This window comes from Mastigoproctus giganteus, chromosome 11 (genome assembly GCF_048544385.1).
Source record: "Mastigoproctus giganteus isolate SK-2022 chromosome 11, ASM4854438v1, whole genome shotgun sequence".
NCBI lineage: Eukaryota > Metazoa > Arthropoda > Arachnida > Uropygi > Thelyphonidae > Mastigoproctus > Mastigoproctus giganteus.
The window spans coordinates 28,506,435-28,528,351 of record NC_143585.1 but is presented as its reverse complement, the minus strand read 5'-3'; the positions used below and the strand labels follow the sequence as shown (position 1 = coordinate 28,528,351).

Here is a 21,917-nt window from a genome sequence, read left to right as displayed (position 1 = left end):
CCTACGAAGTATTAGGTAGGTGGTCATAATTCAGTGATCACTCAGTGTATATCGCAAATATTGCCAATCCGTGCTGTGATTCTTTTTGTGTGTTCACAGAAAATATCAGGTTTGTAACTACAGGGTGTCCTTCAAATCGATGTCGATATTTATCGAGGGAATGTTCATTAAAATACAAGAGGAAAATTGTACACTCAGTTTGAAGATGGAGCAACGGATTTTGAGTTAAATAGATTGGTGACGCCATTTACGCTTCAATCGTTTTGCGAACAGCAGGAAGTAGGGGATTCAAATGAGATTGTTGCACAAAATGTTATGTAAATTGTTGTACAGTATACTGTATTTTTTATGAAATGCGTGATGAAAATGTAAGGCTGCAACGAACGGATTTTTGCTTTACAATCCGTTCATTACATCCATGGCCAGTAGAAGAGCGTTAACTCCATTACGTCTATGGCGAGTAAAAGAGCGTTAACAGAATATGCCGACATTCACTTTGTGTATGTGAAGGAAATTCTTCAGCTGCATCCACCGAATACCAGCATTGTTTTCCAACAAAGCTGCACCCTAATTGGCGTTGCAAGAAGGGCCATCCCGAAACCTTCGTTTGGCGCACACTGCATGAACACGGCTTGTCTGCATGCCAAATGCAGAGTTGGGGAATTGCTAGCAGAATATTCACTTGCGAGTGGGCAATTTTGTTTATTGATACTTAATTGTATCATCAACAGTCCTGACTTTCTTGTCAATATCCAGTGGACCGACGAGGCAACATTTACGCAAGACGGAACATTCAACATACACAATCTCCATACATGGTCAGTGAAAAAGACTTACACCATTCAAAAAAAATATATATTATATTAGGGCCACCCGTAATTTCTTACATCTACCCATATATTTATTTGTCTGTAAATTGCGTGTTTTCTCTGGTCGATTTGCCTGTTTGCTGGACGAAAAAACCCCAATTTCTGGGGGAAAACCTTGCTATCTACGCCTGAGACCGATTAACTCAGCCACGGAGTGAAAAAAGCCCATTAAAGTTCCTCGCGTCATCGATGGGATTCGAACTGGGCCTTTTCCACCCGGTGTGAGGAGGACGATGATGATACCACTGTGCTACCGCGCAAACTCACAGCATTCAGAAATCTGGTTTCCAAATGGGGTTAGCGTCAATATGTGGGTTAGCATTATAGAAGATAATTTATAACGAGTTCTCTGCGCGCCTAAATTCTGATCATTACTTACAGTTTTTGCAGAGGACATTGCCAAACTTTTGGAAGATGTCCTTTAAGTGAATATGTGCCAATATGTGGTTTCAGCACGACGGAGCACCTCCATATTTTGGGTGACAACTAACGTTCTTAAATGATGTTACCGGAATCACTGGATTGGTCGGGTTGGTTCCATTTTTGCCCGCTACGCTCTCCTGACCTTAACCCGTTGGATATTTATGTGTGAGGTCACATGAAACAAATTGTTTACGCCACGGAGGTTAACAATCGAGATGACTTGTTGAATCGCATCCACGAATTCTTCTGCTACTCGTGCGGGTACGAGATTTCTTCTCACGCCGTGTTGAAGCGTGTAACACGGCACTCATTTCGAAAATCTTTTGATCATGCTTCATTTTGATTGCAATACTAATACAATTCATTTACTCGTGCTGTACAACTTTACTCGTCTGCGTGGGTAGCACAGTAGTATCGTCACCGTCCTCCCCACACCTGGTGGAAAAGGCCCGGGTTCGAATCCCGTCGATGACGCGAGGAACTTTAGTGGGTTTTTTTCACTCTGTGGCTGAGTTAGTCGGTCTCAGGCGTAGATAGCAAGGTTTTTTACCCTCAGAAACTGGGGTTTTTTCGTCCAGCAAAACAGGCAAATCGACCAGAGAACACACGCAATTTACAGATACGAATACGATTTAATGTAATCATTTACGGGTAACCCTAATATAGTAATTTAATAATTTGTACAACTTTACTCGTTTTCCCCACACCGGGTGGAAAAGGTCCGGGTTCGAATCCCGTCAATGATGCGAGGAACTTTAATGGGCATTTTTCACTCCATGGCTGAGTTAGTCGGGCTCAGGTGTAGATAGCAAGGTTTTCTCAGAGAACTGGGGTTTTTCGTCCAGCAAAACAAGCAAATCGACCAGAGAACACACGCAATTTACAGACACAAAACACATGGGTAGATGTAATCAATTACGGGTGACCGTAATGAATAATAAATAATAATCTCACTCTGCCAGGGGTAGGAGTGAAAGAGGAACCGCTTGTGGGAGCGGCACAGATCGCAACAGTGCGTGTGTGCATTTAAACTGCTGTTTTACCAGGTAGGTTGTCGTCTTTCCTGGGACACCGTCCCGTCTTTAGTTACAGTTTTCTTGTCTGGTAATTGTCCTTCCTGGGATAGGATCCCGTTCACGGCTTCTAGGTCCTGTCAGTGTCACATACAGTCTCAGTTTGTCCCATCCCTGTAGATGACCATTTGCATCTTCCTCCTGGAGAAGACGTCCTGCGCATAGCGACTTAAGGTCATACACTCCTCCTGTATATCTAGGAGGTGGTTCACCTGATTGTGAGGTAGGTATCTGAGTCTACATCTGAGATCTTCGTAGTTTTCGCACTCATGCATGACATGGTGCCATGTTTCCAGTTTTCCACAAAGGCAGTGTGCTTCTTCGATGATGCCCAAGTCGCTCAGTTTGGCTCTGAAGGGCCCATGGCCGGTGAGGAGGAATGTGGTGTTAACGCCTGGGTAGTACCATTTAGGAGCATTGGGACATAGTTTGGTAACTTGCGGAAAGAATTTTTTTGTAATCGCTCCTTTGTCCGTATCCGTCCATCTTCTCTGTGAAATTTGCGTTAGGTGGTCCACTATTCTTTACTTCTCACTTCGTCGGTTGTTCGTGACCTCGATGGTGAGGCCATTATAGGTAGTGGGGAAAAATTGGTTCTGTCCTCTGATAAGTCCCGTTTTAGCCTACAAACATATTCTAGACGTTATTTCGTCTGTAGACAACGAGGTTCTTCGCCGGTAGCAGAGTGGTATCGTCCCCGTACTCCTCACACCCGGGTGAAACGGCACGGGTTCGATGACTCGAGGAACTTTAATGGGCTTTTTCACTCCGTGGCTGAGTTAGTCGGTCTCAGGCGTATATAACAATGTCCCCCCCCCTCAGTTTCCCCTAACATCAGGCCTGTTTAGCAGTTGGAGAGGACCATATGCTGTATTGATGTCATTTGACCATATTTTCTGCATCTTGTATCGTCTTCTGTAAAGTGACCTTTTTGGTGATTCTTATACATGTCCCTTATACCTGACCGAAATTTTTCGCTCTCTCCTCATTTCATCCTTATTCTACGGTTCACCACCATACCAAATTTTTTCCCGCTTCATCACAAGCTGCACGAGTTAACCTATGTGTTCTGTTAATTATGTTGAGCAGTGTAGTATCTAACGCGCCCAGCATTAGCAGCCAAGTTATTTGAAGTGAAACAGAACCTAGAATACGAATATCCTACTTATTATTTATAATCTGAAGTTATTTTATAAGATTGTGTTTTGCTATTTTTCCTTATACGTTAACCACTCCCCTTTTTTTACAACTCTCCTGAAAGAACTGTATTAGAGGACGAACTTGTCTGTTTGCTTCTTGGTAAATGTTATGAACACCCTTGGGTAGTATATAATATCTTTATTGCAATCAGCGAAAATAAGCATATATTTTACATATATGCCTGATGCAATGCCCATAACAGCAAAAATGCTAGGGGATTAACATAGAAACTAAAACTCTATCAACAAAAATATAAGTTGTAAACACATGAAAACAGATTTTTTTTTTTTTTTACAATATCAACAAACCAATCAAGGAAAAATAATGACAGTCACTCGGTTGAAGATGAGAGCTGATCCCTGTAATACATCTTCTGTAGGCTTTGCCCTCAATGAATTTCTTGTAATCAGCATCCATATCTTGGACGTTTTGGAGCATGTCCATTGGCAGGAATCTGTCGCCCTTCCTGAGTCTCCACGCCACGAACTGTAAAGAAAGGAAGGCCCTTAAGGATCTTGGGGGGATTCTCCAACTACAAATCTGCCAAAAACTTTGTGTATTGATTTCACCCACTATCATTTTAATGGTGACGAGTAAGCGGAGGGTGAAGATCCGTTCTGAGACTTTTCTGTAGTTTAGAAGTTTGGTCATTTCTGAAGTATGTGTGAGGGGTGGAAGAAGCCAGTACTCATCAGTACTCAGTACACCACCGAAGAAGCCAGTACTCATCAGATGAGATGGTTTTTAGCGTGGTTTTTTGCTTCCGACGCTCAGACTTCAGATCCGTAGGTAATGACTGGCTGTAGAAACCAGTAAATATATTGAATGGTGTACTGGGATTCTGTGACTTGAAGGAGGTGTTGTTTGCAAGCCATCTGGATCGGAAGACTTTGTTGTGAATATCTGCCACATGGTGTTTAAAGCTAAGCTTAGGATCAAAGATTACTCCGAGATCTCTGTGCTTGGTTACTGGAGGGATGGAGGTTCAATGGATTTTCAGGTTTAGTTGAGTTGGGTGTGATTTGAGTGAGAACACCATTTGTGGAGATTTTCTTGGGTTAATCTGTGCTAAGTACGTAACTTGAGCTTTTAGGCTATTGTTGATGGTGTCGGAAGCAGTCTCAGATTGGTCGGTCCCATGGATCCGATAGAGGAGCTTCAAATCATCTGCGTAGCTGAGAAAATCCATTTCCTAGAATAGGAATGGGTGGATGGCAGCAGTAAAGAGGAGCCCAGACAGAACTCCGGCTGGGGAACACCTACACTGACTTTCCTAGTGAAGGATTTTTTATTCACCGTCAGGTGAAGAACCCTGGTTGTAAGAAGCGACTTTAAGAATTCAAGGATATTTCCTTTAATCTGGTATCCCTCCTCACAAAGCTGAAAGAGAGGCTGGACGTCAATGCAGCCGAAGGCAGACTGGATATCTAGATACACAACTGCCATCTCCTCCCTGTCTTGTAGAGCCTCCAGAATGGTGTTAGTGGTTGCCAGCAGGTTGGTGATGGTGGACCTGCGTTTCAGTGCATAATGGATAAATTGTGAATTGAATGGGAGAACCTGGTTGGTTAAGATGGGAAGAAGGCACTTCTCCATAACTTTGAGGATGCATGACGCTTTTATAATTGGCCTGAGCTGTGATAATGAGATAGCTCCATGTGTTTTTGAAATTGCCCGAGCTATATATTGGTTTCAGGCTGTTGGGAAACTTTGAGTTGTGAGAATTCCATTTAGGATTCCTAGAAGCGCATCTATGATGAAAACACTTACGCTCTTAAGGATAAATTCTGGGATCCCATCAAATCCAGCACATGATGTTGGTGAGATACTATTGATGGCCTGGATGAACTCTCCTTTTGTAATGATGATGGATGTGAGGGTATCTCGATGACAACTGTTGTAAAGGTTCTTACAGTCTGACGCAGACTTGGGCTTGAATTTTGTAATGTAGTCAAGGCATTCGCTCGGATTAATTTGCTGAGGAAAATCATCGTCAGTAGTAATGATGTAGGATTCGGCATTCGTCGTGTGGTTCCATGCTCTGTGACCAATGGACCTAGTCCATACCATGATACCTCATCTTCACAAATTTCATAGCTCGGACAGTGCACTCAGTTAATGAGTATCTTCCAGGAATCTCCATACGGAAAGATATCCATCATATTGGAAGAATGTGTACCGTGACTCGTTCAGAAGACTAAATTCCATTGATCGACAATACCAGTTTGGTGTACCTTTCATCATGACAGTAGACGGTGTGCATTTGCTTTTGCTATGAAACGATTTGTGGATTGGAACACTTCTGTGAATATTCACGGCATTCAGGCTCTCTACGTATCTTGGAAGCAATTACAGATTTGTTTGCGGCCTCTTGCATCAGATATCCAACCGTCTCAAGGGGCAACAGTCAGTCTGTATTTTATATCTACTTGGTGGTTTCATGATCTCAGTGTCATCTCTAAACTTAAATTTTTTTTAAGTACGCTGCCAACTGTCAACTTGAGAATATTTAGTTCCAGCAATAGCACTCATGGACATTTTCCACACATTGAACTAAAGTATTATCCCTCGGAAACTCTTAGTACCTTATTCGTGTATCCATCGATCTGCGTTCATTTTTGAAATCAATTCAGGATGTACCGCTGATGACGTTTATAGACCAAAATATTTTGTATATTTTGTAATCAAATAATCTCCAGCAATTGGAGGAAGAGTCATTTAATTTTTGGTAGAATAATGAAGAACAGGATTAATATTTTTCATTACTATTTCTTTTGAGACGATTATTAACAAAATTTTCTATACGTTTCATGTTTTCTTTCTGAAAACTACAACCTAAAAAAAAATTCAAATCAAGTTTGTTCTCATTTCTCAACCTCCAGCTACTCCATACAAATGTTCTCTTGGGTTGTTCAGAATTATTTGGTTAACTAAGACACTGAAGCGTCAGTATGTCGTGTTTCTAAATTGTTTGTATTCCGTGGTAGCTTTGTGTATTTATTTGGATGAAAAACCCGAGTTTCCAAGAAGGGAAAACCTTTCTACTCGCAAGGACGAATATCAGATTATTATAATATAAGTTTGCCAGTTACCTATAAGCAATTTTCATCCCCTATCTAAGAATAATAATGAAAGATTAAAATTCTGTGCAGCTAGTACTAGCGTGTAAGCATGTAATAAATCATTTAGCTTGAACTTCGATTGTTATCGACTAACAGCTGGAAGGAAGAAAAATATTTATTATTAGCATTAGTGGAGGCACATGATGCAAGAAAGCGAGCTTATACAGCATCAGCCAAAAAAAAAAAAAAAAAAACCAACCCTTCCCATTTCACTGATCCGTTCGTTCCAAATGTTTGTCTAGTTCTGCTTTGAATTTATTTAAGCTATTAACTTCCACAACAACAGATGGAAGATTGTTACAGCAATCAACTACCCGTTGCCTAAAGGCAAACTTCCGCACATATATTTTACAACTCTCTTTCCTCAGTTTGAATCTATGCACTCTCAGGTTTGTAATCTGAACAAGAGGAAGAATCCCATCAGCATTAATCCTGCTCAATCCATTCAAGGCCTTATACAGCTCAATCAGATCGCCTCGCAGACGTCTAGTCTCTAGAACCTGCAATTTGCAGAACTTAAGCCTTTCATCATAAGAGCATCCCTTTGTTCCCTTCACCAGTCTTGTTGCCTTTCTCTGTACTCGTTCTAGCAATTCTACATCCTCCCTAAAAGGAGGCTTCCAGACCTATACGCTGTACTCCAGGTGTGTCCTGCCTTATCATTGCCTTATACAAGGGGATAATCACCTCCTCACCCTGCTCGCAAAATTCCTGTATATCATTGACAAGACCCCTTGACCTACTCTGGCAGCCTGGCTGCACTGATCAGAAAACTTCATATCTGGCTGCACAATTACTCCAAGGTCTCTTTCATTCTCCGCTACCTCGAGTGTAACTCCACATATTTGGTACATTTCTCTGGGGGTTACTGCTACCCATATGCAGCATTTTCCATTCTTCAATGTTAAACTTGTTGCCCACCTACCCAACTTTTCCAGATCCTGTTGCAGCAAGATACTGTCTTTACTGTTATTAACAACCCTGCCAAACTTTGTATCATCTGCAAGCTTTGACAATAAGTTTGATAGACCTTCATCAATATCATTGATAAATATACAAAACAACAATGGGCCCAACACCGAACCCTGAGGGACACCACTAATAACATTAGTCCACGAGTGCAGTGCCCACTGACCATCACTCTGTCTTCTCCCACTGAACCATCCTTTTATCCATTGTAGCAAATTGCCTTTAATACCATACTGCTCCAATTTGTGAAGTAGTCTTCCATGTGCAGCAGTATAAAAAGCTTTCCTGAAATCTAAGTATACGATATCAAAATTATTTTTTGCATTTAGTTTCTTTGTGACATCATAGTATTCAATCAAATTTCTCCTTGACAAACCCATGCTGTGTCTGAATTATTGCTGCAGTCTTGTCTAAATGATCCTGCAATGTTTTTTTGACCAGTGAGTTCATTATTTTCCCCGGAACAAAAGTCAAACTAACAGGTCCGTAATTACTTGTGTCACCATTTGATCCCCCTTTGTGAATTGGAGATGCATTTTCACATCTCCAGTCCGTGGGGACTTCCCCGCCTAGTCCAAAGATGCTCTCATAATTATTGTTCAGGGTTTGCTTACTTCCTTTGCTGCCTCCTTTAATATAACTGGATAGATCCCATTCACCCCTGGTGCCTTTCTTATCGCATCGCCATCTGTTAACCTCTGCAGATACCCTCCTTTAGGATGCGGTTGTTGTTGTTGTTGTTGTAGGGTTTTAGGAGTATCGGCGACTAAGGTCATTCAAGAACACCCTGTATATTCTTCTCCTTTACAAAGGGCATTCAAGTGTGGAAGGAAAATGAAGATGGCGACTGTTTAGAGAATGGTCGCCAAAATGGCCGCCTTCTTACTCACACGTGCTGTTCATCGCTCCGTGAAAATGTGTCTGGATTATGCGTTTTAAGTTTAATATGGTAATTAAATTGTGTACTGAAGGATTTATCTACATCAGTGGATCACAGTGGTGAGATTTGTTTTCAGTTTTATTGGGTGAGATAGTGTATTTCAACTCGTTTTTGATTCAACGCTGGCAACAATGTGTCAGCTCACCATGGCGGCATTGTTCTAGCATTCCACTAGAGTGGCATTCCACTTATTTCCCTGCCACCGCGGTTGAACTGCACTCTTGACTGGGGAGGGTGACTCCCTGTGTTATATATTGAATCACAATTTAACAGAAAGCTTTTGAGAACTAGAACCTGTAGTGTCTGCTAAGGAAAATATGTTTAATCTAAATTTTAAGCATTCGTACAAAGGGTACTAGGAACGTTTTGCAATATGACGCAACAATGAATCACAGGAAGCTGCTTGTTGCTGCATGTTGAGACATGTTCATACGTGCATAGTAGCCGCCGCGCCAAGTCGATGGGCTCAGTTATTCATTAGTGAGAGTGTAAAGTGCTTGCGATGGCATCGTGGTCACGAAATGAGATAAGGACAGTTTTGCGGTATAATTTCGTGCGTGGTTTAACCATAGACCAGTGCTTAGAAGAAATGACTCTTGCACTAGATGATGATTGTCCACATCGTACAACGATATTCAGGTGGTATAGAGAATTCCAAAGGGGAAATTTCACTCTGGAGGATTCTGAGAGGCCGGGAAGGCCACGAACGTCAGTTACGGAGGAAAACGTTACTGCTGTGAGGAAAATGCTTGACGAAAACAGGCGAGTGACCTACCAACAGATAGAGGATACTTTGGGCCTAAATGCACCAGCAATTCGTTCGATTCTGCAAGATCATTTGCACGTGAAGAAACTTTGTTCTCTCTGGGTGCCGCATCAACTGACTGAAGAGCAGATGACACGACGTGTGACTTGGTGCCGGGAGATGTTAAAAAAGTTTGATAAGGGACAATCTCGGTATGTGAACAACATCGTGACAGGTGACGAGACTTGGCTGTACTATTACGATCTGCCGACCAAGGCTCAAAACAAAGTTTGGGTCTTTGATGATGACGACACACCCGTAATTGTCAGAAAATCCCGATCTGTAAAGAAGAAAATGATAGCTGTATTTTTCAAATCGAGTGGAATTGTGGAACGTGTCGTTTTGGACACGCAGAAGACAGTCACAGCTAAGTGGTATACTGAACAATGCCTGCCTAAAGTCATTGGATCTATGAAGAACCTGCGGCCAAAGTCAAGAATGGACACCTGGTACCTCCATCATGATAATGCTGCAGCTCACCGCGCCAAAGCCTGCACCGAATATCTGACCACGACAGGACTGAAACTTCTCGAGCACCCTCCCTACAGTCCAGACCTTTCTCCCTGCGACTTTGCACTGTTCCCGCATGTGAAAATGAAGCTAAAAGGGAGGCGGTTTTCCAGTGATGAGGACCTTCTACGGGCTTGGGACAACGAGTGTGCTTTACTCCCTAGTGAAACTTGGCAGAACTGGTTTAAAGATTGGTTTCGGAGGATGGAGAGGTGTATTGAATGTAGAGGAAATTACTTTGAAAAAATTAAATAAACAAAGCTGTATTGCAAAACTTTCCTAGTACCCTTTGTATATTCCAGTTAATTAACAGTCGAAACCAACAGCAAGCTTAATGTTCATTCAACGCAGCCGAACCCAGTGATATTCTGCTTTAGGCAACACGTCACTTAAGCTCCTGGCAAGGTCAGGTAGCGACAGGGTTAGTGATTGTTTCTCCCCCACTCCCACCCACTGCTGCATACTTTCTCCTGTAGTCATCGAACGGAAGAAGTTCACTACCACTACTGAACAATGATTTCTAAATTTCTAATGTGCTTCCCCCACCACCCACCCCACGTGGAACCTAAAATGTTAAAGACGCGATTGATAACCATGCACCATAGACAGAAATAACACCACCGTTGTACTTGTTGACCCAAACCTACTAAAGGTAGTCCCAGCTCCCTGGTGTTATCCCCCCCTCCTCAGTGACCTGCGGGGGTTAGCTGAAACTTTGACACGCCATATCTCGGCTTGGACTTGTGCTACGAACTTGTAGTCAACGCTATTTGCAATCTTGTGAATCACTTTCCACAACGATACGCATTACATTCGTTTATCTGGAATAGCTCGGTAATCCGAAGTTTGGTTCAAGATGCCACAAGAAACTGATAGCAACACCGCCCAAATAAACACTGCTCCGCAGGAAACAGCAGGCAGTACTCTATTGGAAACTGTGCAGCTTGAGTATACAGAGGAAACGAACTCCGCACCCAAGCGGAAAAATAATAAAAAACAGGTCGTCGAACAGAGTGACAGAGAGACAAGAAGCCAGCAAGGAACAAGAGGAAGTCAGAACATCCTCTGCTCTCAAGCAGAAAATACCAACAATGTAAAGGAGGACGAAAATAGCGAGTCGCTAGATCCGACTCTCCCAGAGGGGACGGTACTGGAAAAGACCCTCGCCCTCAGAACAACGTTAGAGAACCTTCTGAAAGATACCAGCAACAGAATAACTACTGGACTTCGAGGAAAAATAGTGTCCATCTGGACAAAGCTGGAGACAGTCCTACTACAAACCAACCTAGAGTGCGAAACAGCTAAAGCGAAACTGGAGGCCTTCCAATCCGTGGGAGCAGACCAAATGCCACAGCGCGCTCCCTCGTATGCGCAAGCGCTGAGGACCCGACCGACTGCTGACCCAACTGCAACTGCGACTACAGCGATGAAACGCAGGACCCTCCTGCCAACACCACATTTGGTAATACTGCGCCCGACCTCCACAGACGAAAACAGTAGCAGCGAACAGGTCAAAAATCTAGTGGTCACAAAGTTGGCAGACGACTTCAGAGATACCAAAATAAAATCGGTAAGGAAGACCCGAAACGTAGGGACTATCATCGAGACTCAAACAAAAGAGGACGCAACAAAAATCCTACAAAATGAGAAGATTCAAACACTCGGACTTGAAGCCCTACACCTTAGACGCAAAGGACCTAGCATCAGAATATATAACCTCGACAATGATCTGACACCAACTGCTCTCCAGGAGGAACTGTATTACAGAAACCTCCAGCACGCACATCCGGAAGAAGAACCCGCCAACTTGATTATTCCCAAGTTCAAAACGAAAGCCAGAACAGGAAATGCTTACCACTGGGTCGTCGAGTTGTCACCAGCGGCCTGGGTCACGCTTAGCCAGACCGACAGAGTGTTTATAAACTGGGGCAGTCACCGCTTTAGGGAACACGTTGCTGTCCCTAAGTGTTTCAGATGTTGCCGGTTTGGGCATACCACTCATACCTGTGCCCAAACCCAACCCACTTGTGGCCACTGTGCAGAACGTGGCCACGACTTCAACACGTGTCCGAATAAAGACAAGCCGCCGACCTGTGTAAATTGCAAATTCCATAAACTACCAGCAGAGCACTCAGTTAGGGATAACGAATGTCCAGTGTACTGTAAAGCAAAGAGCACTTTCCAAATGAGACTAGATTATGGCCACACGCCCTAAATCCTATAACATCAACAGGGTTAAATTCATACAACTGAACGCACAACGGTCCAAAATAGTAGCGGCGCAGCTCACAAAGAAGGCGAACGAGGCAAATCTCGACATATTCCTCCTCCAGGAGCCCTATGCATATCGCAAGGAGGTCAGGGGTTACCCCCTGGCCTATAAGATAGTGCAGGATAACAGAGAAACACCCTGGGCCTGCATATTGATTCGGAATCCAAATATAACGGCAACAAAACTAACCAACTACTGCACATCCTGGGCTGCATGTGCCCATATTATCACGCCCCTGGGTGAATTTTATGCGGTATCGCTATACTGTCACCCAGGTGAAGATATACTACCAGTAACCAGATATCTGAGGAGCCTCCAGACAGACTTCCCAAACAGTAAAATTGTCGTGGGAGCGGATGTGAATTGCAGGTCCCCAGCGTGGTTCAGCGAGACCATGGATAGACGTGGAGTACAGAACGGGCAACAACTTGAAGACTACTTAGCAAATAGTCCGTACACAGTCCTCAACCGGCCAAACAATCTGGCAACGTTCTCTAGTTCGATGGGGGAGGCCACAATCGATGTCTCTCTGGCTACCAGATCTCTCGCTGGCCACCTAACATCGTGGACCGTCCAAGAAAGCTGGACCACGTCGGACCACAGGGCCATCACGTTTGAGCTCCAGCGCTCCCTTAGTCGACACCAAGCAGTGAGGCAGGCACAGCCAAGATATGCCATAGAGAAGGCGGATTGGCCACTCTTCCAAGCCACACTGACCACAGCAGCCCAATCGTTGAACATCATTGGACTCAGCCCGGATCAGCATCAGATGACGGTCGCTGGTCTCATCACTGAAGCTGCCAACACCTCTATCAAAAAGAAAAACCCAACCCCGGGAGCTGTACCCTGGTGGTCTCCAGAGCTACAGAGGCTTAGGCAGGAGGTGCACAGGAGAAGGAAACTCTTCCAGCGGGCAAGGCGCTCCCAGCCGGCAGAGGAAGTGGAGGCACTGAGACAGAACTTCCGAGATGCAAGGAACCTATACACGGCAACCATTCGCCAGCGTAAGATGCGCAGTTGGGAACACCTTGTTTCTACCACTGGGAATGATAACCCCTGGGGTGTGGTATACAGAGTAACCACAAACAAACTCCCCAGGGGTGAGACCATACCAGCGACGAGGACACGGCAGGGTACTTATACCCGGACCTGGCAGGAAACAATTATTAACATCATGGATACCATGTTTCAAGACCATCTTGCCCCCTCTACCCCAGAGCAGATAACCCTCTGTGCAGACAATGAAACCTACTACACGACTGCAACAGAAGAACCTTTCACCAAACTTGAACTGGAAACAGCTGCCATGAGGATTAGAAACAAGAAGTCTCCTGGTTCTGATCTTTTGGAGCCAGAGATTGTCAAGAAAGCCGTCGAAACCATTCCAGAGGTGCTTCTTAATCTATACAACCACTGCCTCAAAGAAGGCCTGTTCCCCCAGGCCTGGAAAACTGCAAACTTGTGCCTCATTCCCAAAAGTCCCAACAAACAACTGGACCTTCCGGGGTCATACAGACCCATAGCACTGTTATCAGTCCTGAGCAAGCTCTTTGAGCACTTATTAAGAAACAGAATAGGGATCCACTACACTGCAGCCGGCTTGCAGTCACCCCGACAATATGGATTTAGGAAGGGATGCTCAACCTTGGATGTCCTGGAAAATATTACAAATGCTGCAACTACCTCAGATCAGAAATACTTTCTGGTCATAGCAATGGACTTTGCTGGGGCGTTTGACACTTTATGGTGGCCAAGCGTCCTAGCCCGACTCCGGAAAGCCAACCTACCATCAAATCTGTATCAAGTCATCAAATCCTACCTGTCGAATAGGTTCGTGACAGTCAGAGCACCATATTGTTCAGTAACAAGAGAAGTATTCAGAGGATGCCCACAGGGCTCAATCCTGGGCCCACTCCTATGGAACTTGGTTCTAGATGGCTTTTTGAACCTGGAACTCGGCGACGTCGTTCCCCTAGCCTATGCGGATGATGTGGTTCTGATGCTGCCTGGGGGATCTAGGGCGCAACTGGAGAACACCGCCAACACAGCAATAGAAACTCTAGAGGACTGGGCTAACAACAATAACTTGAAGATCTCATCCTCGAAGACAAGATCTATATTATTAAAAGGAGCCCTAGACACCAGACGACCCCCTCAAATCAAGATACAAGGTAACACAATCAAGCTTACCACCGAATTAAAGCACCTTGGAGTCGTACTAGACAAAAACCTGAGCTTTACACCACATATAGTGCACTTACGGAAGAAAATTAGAGGATACTCCGCACTTTTTGCGCGAATCACACGCAAGGAATGGGGTTTGAGGCGGAAAACCCTCAGCCTCTACTATAAAGCTATTTTCCTGCCAGCGATTACATATGCTTCTGGAATATGGTATCGCAAGGCTACCACTGCAGTGAACCGGAAAAAATTGGAGACTACACAGCGACACATACTCTTAACCATCTCGAGAGCATGTAACACTGTAAGTACCCATGCACTCCAGGCTCTAACGGGATCCCTCCCTCTGGACCTGGAGATTGTTAAGCATGGGCTACTCTATCAACTGACCAAAGGCAGAATGGCAACATGCCTCGACTACACCATAGATCTGTCAAATGATCCCAAAGTAGAAAGGAGCCGTCTCTCCGCTTACCTCCAACAAACTTGGCAGGCCCGCTGGGAGACCTCCAGCAAAGTTGCAATAACTAGAAAATTTCTACCCAACATACGGCTGGTATACCCGAATTATCCACCGTGGCTCTCACCAGGACTTTACACCACCTACCTGCTGACGGGACACGGGGCCATTAGAGACAAACTACAAGGATTTGGACTGAGTGATACACCGTTTTGCCTCTGTGGTGAACGTGAAACGTGGGAGCACCTAATGTACAGTTGCCCACTATATGAGGACCTCTATTGCAGGTTCATTACTAGAACACAGCTTAACCTCCGTAATCAAGAAGACCTCGCCATAACTGAAGTTGACACATACAAGGCATTCGCGCAGCTGGCCCAGGACCTCTTCACAAGGAGAAGGACGCTCCCACAGCCTCAACCACTGCAGTAAACAACCATGCCGTGCAGGCCAGCAGAATGTCTACACAACCACGGAAACCTTCCCAGATACTACCATGCAAGGGCTCAGAGAAATGATTGCAGCATATTGCTGCCACCTAGCCATATGGCGATCTGGGCTGGCAACCTTGACCAGCCTGCTTTCACTCCTATTCCTTGGCAGGGGGGGGGGAGATGGCTCGCTGTCTTCTCCTCCTCCTGCCATCCCCCTTTCCCTCTGGTGGGGCATGGGCATGCCCCACTGACTGCAGGGGCCATCTACCCTATCGGCCCCTTACTTCTCTTTCTTCCCCCCAGCCTTCAGTCTCCCTACCCTTCTCTTTGAGTATTCACCGCGAAAGCCCCACGCATCCAAATTTAAATTAGCACCAAAATTATTGCCCGCCCCATTAGGCCTCTAGAGCTTGTCATTTTAGCGTACAATCCCATGGTAATTTCGGGGAACAAACCCCACATACTAACTTAATAGCGATTTTGCAATTATACCACCGCGATTATCTATCTTTTTTTTTTTTTTTTTTTTTTTTTTTCTATAGGACCCAGCAGCTGAAATCCCAGGAAATTAGGCGGCGGGACCTGCCAGAGTATAATAAATTTCAAGGTACACCTGGCCAGCCTCCTCGTTGGCATAGTACGGACAATGTCGGGTCTCATCAGGGGCTCGACGGCCAATAGGCCAGAAGAACAATGGGCACAACATACTACACAACACATGATCCACACACTTTTAAATCTCTGGTCTTGACAGAGTACTGTCCCTCGATACAACGAACACTCGCGGAGATGGGAGAAATTCCTGGTGCCGTTTGACCCTCAACATACTTTGTACTTTGTACTTTGTTTAGAGAATGGCACCAATCAATAGACAATATCCTCAATACCACCTTTCGGCAACTCCCGACAGCTCACTCCTTGGAGCAGCTCCGTCTCTGCGAAGAAAACGCAAGCTACAACCCAGTAGAACGCGAAGACCCATTCACAATAGCAGACCTCTACTTGGCGACCGCCAAAATACGAAACAAGAAAATGCCTGGTGATGACTATCTGGAACCAGAGATCGTAAAAAAGGCCGTAGAATACATCCCAACAACTATCCTAAATCTGTTCAATCACTGTCTCTCTGCAGGCTACTTTCCTCACGACTGGAGATCTGCACGGATCCGACTGATCTTGAAAAACCCGACAAAATCACGGAACTTCCGGAGTCGTACAGACCTATAGCACTATTACCGGTACTGAGCAAACTATTTGAACACTTACTCCACAACAGAATAGAAACCCACTACCTAGAAGCAGGGCTACGATCCCCCAAACAATTTGGCTTTCGTAGAGGCTGCTCCACTGTAGACGCCTTGGAACGCATAATAACCGCAACTAACAACTGTAACCGCAAATACTTCCTAATGATCTCTGTCGATTTTGCCGGGGCATTTGACACACTCTGGTGGCCAAGTGTCCTCGGCAGACTCCGGGAGGCAAATATCTCCAATAACCTGTACCACTGTATCAAAACCTACCTATCTGATAGAAGGATCTCAGTATGTGCTCCCTACTCTCAACTTACTCGGCCTATCTTCCGGGGATGCCCACAAGGTTCAATCGTGGGGCCACTCCTTTGGAATCTGGTGATGGACGGCTTCCTCAATCAGAATCTCAATGGGGCAGATGCACAAGCATTTGCAGACGACCTCGTCCTGATGCTGGAGGCGGACAGCCGGGCACAACTGGAAGCCACTGCAAACCGGGCAATTGACTCCCTGCAAACATGGGCGAAACAGAACCACCTAACAATATCACCAACCAAGACATCCTCAATACTCCTCAAGGGTTCTCTCGACACAAGAAGGCCACCACAAATCAAAATAGAAGGAACCACGATTAAACTAACTACAGAACTAAAATACCTCGGAATCGTATTGGATAAAAACTTATCCTTTACCCCACATCTCATCTATCTCCAGAGAAAGATCAGGAATTACTCAGCCCTCATAGCAAGAGTCACACGAAAAGATTGGGGACTACGGAAACGGACCCCTGTCTCTCTTTTACAAGGCTTTTTTCATCTCTGCCGTCTCATACGCTGCAGGGATTTGGTACAACAAAGCAACCACGGCTGTGAACAAAAGGAAATTAGAATCAATACAGCGTAGCATCTTGCTCACCATCACAAGAGCATGCTGCACTGTCAGCTCTCATGCGCTGCAGGCCCTGGCAGGATCACTCCCCCTGGACCCGGAAATTGTCCGCTGCGGCATGCTCTTTCAACTGTCCAGAGGTAAAAGTGTATCCTGCATCGGCTTCACTACCGATCCAGCCAACAACAGCAACATAGAGAAAAAACGTCTTATCAACATCTCCGGAGGCAGAATCAACTAAAGGCGCCATAACCCGGAAATTTATCCCGGACATTACCCAAGTCTACCCCCACCAGCCGGCCTGGTTCTCACCGGGGCTCTACATCACCTTCCTTCTAACGGGACATGGTTCCTTTAATGCCAAACTTTCGACCTTCGGAATAAAAGAATCACCACTATGCCACTGCGGTGAAAATCAGACATGGACACATCTGATGCATGAATGCCCCCTCTTTGATGATATAAGATGTCACTTTATAATAAAAATATGTTTCAACCCGAAGGATCGGGAACACCTTGTACTGTGGGAGGAGGAGTACTATAGAGCCCTCTCGAAATTTGCGCACGAACTGTTCAGCAGACTACGAGCATTACCACAACTTCCCTCAGGGTAACTCAGAAGTTACCCTGAGATTTATTTTTACAGCAAACGCTTCAGGCTTCCTTGCACCATATGACTAATAATAATAATAATAATAATAATAATAATAATAATATACAGTATGTGAAAAAAAAAAGGATAATAATAAAATAATAACTGCCGAAATTCTGTTTGCCAATGTTAATAAAATTTGACATGATTTGATATATCCTTCTAAAAGCTAAATATAAAAATTTACGAAATTTCGTTCACTGGGAGTCCCATATTAGAAAAAAGGCCTTAAGAGATATATGTTCCACGTATAATTCAGTACAACTGCATCATATTAGTACACAGTCAATTCAGAATTAGCAAATTATTTGCAAAAGTGGCATCATTTAAGTTATATCTCATATTGTGAATACCTTCACGACGACTTGCCATGACAGTGCACTACTTCGAATAAGTAACGCTTCACCCAAGACGACTGTTGTTACTTATTCTCAGCGGATATCACCATCCAGACGGCACCATTTCAGGACTATTTTGTATATGTGTGGGATAATAACTGTACTATCCACTTGTTCCCATTAGAAAAGCAAAAAAGTAGAAGGAAAGTAATAGTAAGAGACTTCACTCGTATATCTAACGTCAAATGTGGGGGAGCTATATTTACCAATTAGTTTATTGCTCGGAGACGCAGTGTTGTGATTGGCTGTATTCACAAGATAACACGTTGGGCTTCAAGGCCGAATGACATTGTCAGGAAGTCAAATTTTTCTGTTCGAACAGAAATTTCGTTAGGCGTGACAAGAGGAAAATGGAGGAAATGCTGATAGAAAATTAAATTAGAAGTAAATAATCTGTTTTGAGCGCACAAGTAAGAATATCCGAAAACAAATAACAACAACATCAAGGACATTGCTCCTGTGCCTATTCCGAAGCAGCCTCCACTTCGAGAGACGCTCAAAAATGGCAAAAGTAGGAAAATAGACCAACAGAATTACAAATTGAGAGGACGAACAAGTCGATCATTTCAATTTGCACAACTCCTAACAACAATTTCTTACATGTTCAATTTTTAAGGTTGAGGAGTAGTTTTTTGTTCTTATTAAATTTCATTAAAAATTTTAGTTTCGTATTTTGACAGAATTAGTCCTTATTCAAATTTAAACTTGCAGTATTTCAACTTTCAACTTTCCTTAAACATATAAATAATTTTTCTTTAGCGCTGATTGAACATCCTAAAACGATTTTCATCTTCTTCAAGTCCTGCAGTAAATGATGGAATTCGCCTTTTTCTGTTCTCTTCCAGTTGATGTCGTGTATCCACTGCGTACTCTTTTGTTTTCTCGCTATAAGAAAAGCGCATGCATTTTCTAAATCTTCTTCAAAATCTGAAGAGGAGGATGAACTGTGACAATTCATTTCGCTTCAGCTTTCCTCAAAGAGAATGACACATATACAACGTTACAGGTTGCCACACGTACCCCTTTTGGAAGTATAATAAAATTTCATTTTCTTTTTTAACATTTGAAAAAAGCAGAAATCATAAAACACCACGTTGAGATAATTATTTAGGAAGAAAGGATTAACTTACGATAAAACTGGTGGTGAAATGCACCCTTAAAGCTTACTTTGTAACCTTTTACATTCTACTTGACATCTTTTTTATTTCATTGTAATAGTTTAAGGCTCAGGCAACAAACTTTTTTTATTTAAAATTCCCAATATCAATATCGATTTGTTGTATGAAGAATATGTTCTATTGAAATCATTCCGTACAAATATTGCTACAAAAAGACCTCAAAATTCCACAGATGGTTGGATAAAAATTTTAAATGCGTACGAAGTACGTAATATAGAAAAAAATATTAATTTTGTTTTTGCTTTGCCTCAAATGCAATGAGTGAGCGAGTATTTAGCTCAATGTTTAACGAGTGGAAAAAAGGATAGAAATAAGAATGTTGAAGGAGAACTGTTGCAGAAAACCAATCACAATATATCATGCAAAGAATTTTACGCATATGCACTAAAAAATGAAAAACTGCTAAAGAAAATTCGCTCAAATGAAAAGTATTGCTAGGTAAATATTTTCTTTTTGATAAAATAAATCAGATTTATTGAATGTGTATTGTAAACAACTATGTAAAACATTCGATGTTAATATTTATAAACGTTTCCTTTAGTGTTTATAACTTTTGCAATAAAATTTTCCGGATTAAATGAATTAAAGCACGGGCTATAATTCGGTTAATTTTATTTAAATTTGACTAATTTTGCATTCCACGAACTTGTAAAAATCAACAAAATATAGAAATAAAATGGTTGTTATTAATGCATTTTAGCAATATATGTTCTTAAACTGGTTTTTAACAGTTGATTTTAAATTATTATTTTTTTATACTTATGTGCATGAATATACATAAATACATAATTATTCAAAATAACAACAATTTACCATACTTGGTTTTATTAAATATATTATTTAATATTTATTTTTAATCAGTGGCTAAAGAAATATTCTACTGATAGCGATGATGATTGAAAACCGCTATGCTACCCAAGCTTAGAGTCATGAATACAGCTTGCAGTTAACAAGAAAGCAAGATAATAAATATACATAAATTATGTATCAGAGAATAACTGAATACCTAGTGTGATTAATTTTTCTGTAATTGTAATACTAAACTTACCTAGAACGAAGAATCCTGTCGAACAGCACAAATACGCAAAGCTATTCTCCAAGTAACGTAAAATAAACTGGGACGAAAGCGCCCTCTGAGAAAATTAAGTAATAAGAAAATCATGTATTAAAATATTTTTTATTTACCTGTACAAACAAGCGATTGCATCAGTTTAAATTCATTAAGCTTAAAAATAAATATATATATAAAATAAAATTTTATATAAATAAAAACAAAAAGATATCATATAGGAGATTATTCTTAAAGTACTGCATTGGGTTTAAATTATAATGACTAAAGTTATACAAATGATAGAATCATTTAGTAAAAATTATATGAAAGTTCAAGTCTTAAAGTTTTTTATATAATAATTTCATCCCTATAAATCTGATTTTTCTTTTGTTGTATTTATATTTTATCAATTTCTCTTTTATTTACAGATATTGAATGATCCCCAAATGGCAACAATTGAAGAAAAAACTGCGTGCTTTGGCTTACAGAGTTTAAATCAATAATAGCTACGAGAAGAAAATCCATTATTCATTATAAAAATGACGCACCCCATAAAAAGTCAATAAGTAAGTGGATGAAAAATTTAAAGAAACTGGATCAGTTAATGACAAACCACGATTTGGGAGACACTGAATCAGTCAACAATGATGGTGGCCATGTTGAAGTGTGATAATAAAAAACTGCATTAAGAATAAAACTTTAAGACTTTTTGAACTTTCATATAATTTTTACTAAATAGTTCTATCATTTGTATAACTTCAGTTATTAAAATTTAAAACCAGTGCTGGACTTTATGACCACCCTGTAATGGCAGCAGATATAATGCTCTGCAGGAATACTTTTCATTTTGGATTGAACTAATGGCGAAAATCGAATGAACGTTTTTTTTTTCTTTCCTATTAAAACACAGCGTACACCTATATGTGCAAATTCATAGTGCTCGGGAAAACTTATAATTGAAAAATAAACATTAACAAGGTGTTTGAAGGCGTAATAAATTAGGAACCCAAGAAAGAAAAATATATTTCGGTGTTGGCTTGTTTAGGCCAAGTAAAAAGAGTCAAGGTGAATAAATTAATTAGTAATTAATTTATTAATTATTATACTATTAATTAATTAATTTATTTATTGTCACGATTTAAGTCAATATTAAAAAATATAGTATCTCCGCGTCCAACGATTATTGTAACTCGATTAACATCAGGAACAATATAACAGAAGACTGCTGAAAACAAAACA

The 21,917-nt window shown here is 42.1% G+C and overlaps 1 long non-coding RNA gene across 1 annotated transcript in view; it reads left to right on the top strand.

Annotated features, from left to right (window-relative positions):
- Positions 1-21,291, top strand: part of LOC150077841 (uncharacterized) — a 40,359-nt gene extending 19,068 nt beyond the window's left edge. The window contains exon 3 of the long non-coding RNA XR_016547616.1: positions 21,107-21,291. This is a non-coding gene — a long non-coding RNA (uncharacterized LOC150077841). The remainder of the gene's footprint in view (positions 1-21,106) is intronic.
- Positions 21,292-21,917: the final 626 nt, after the last annotated feature.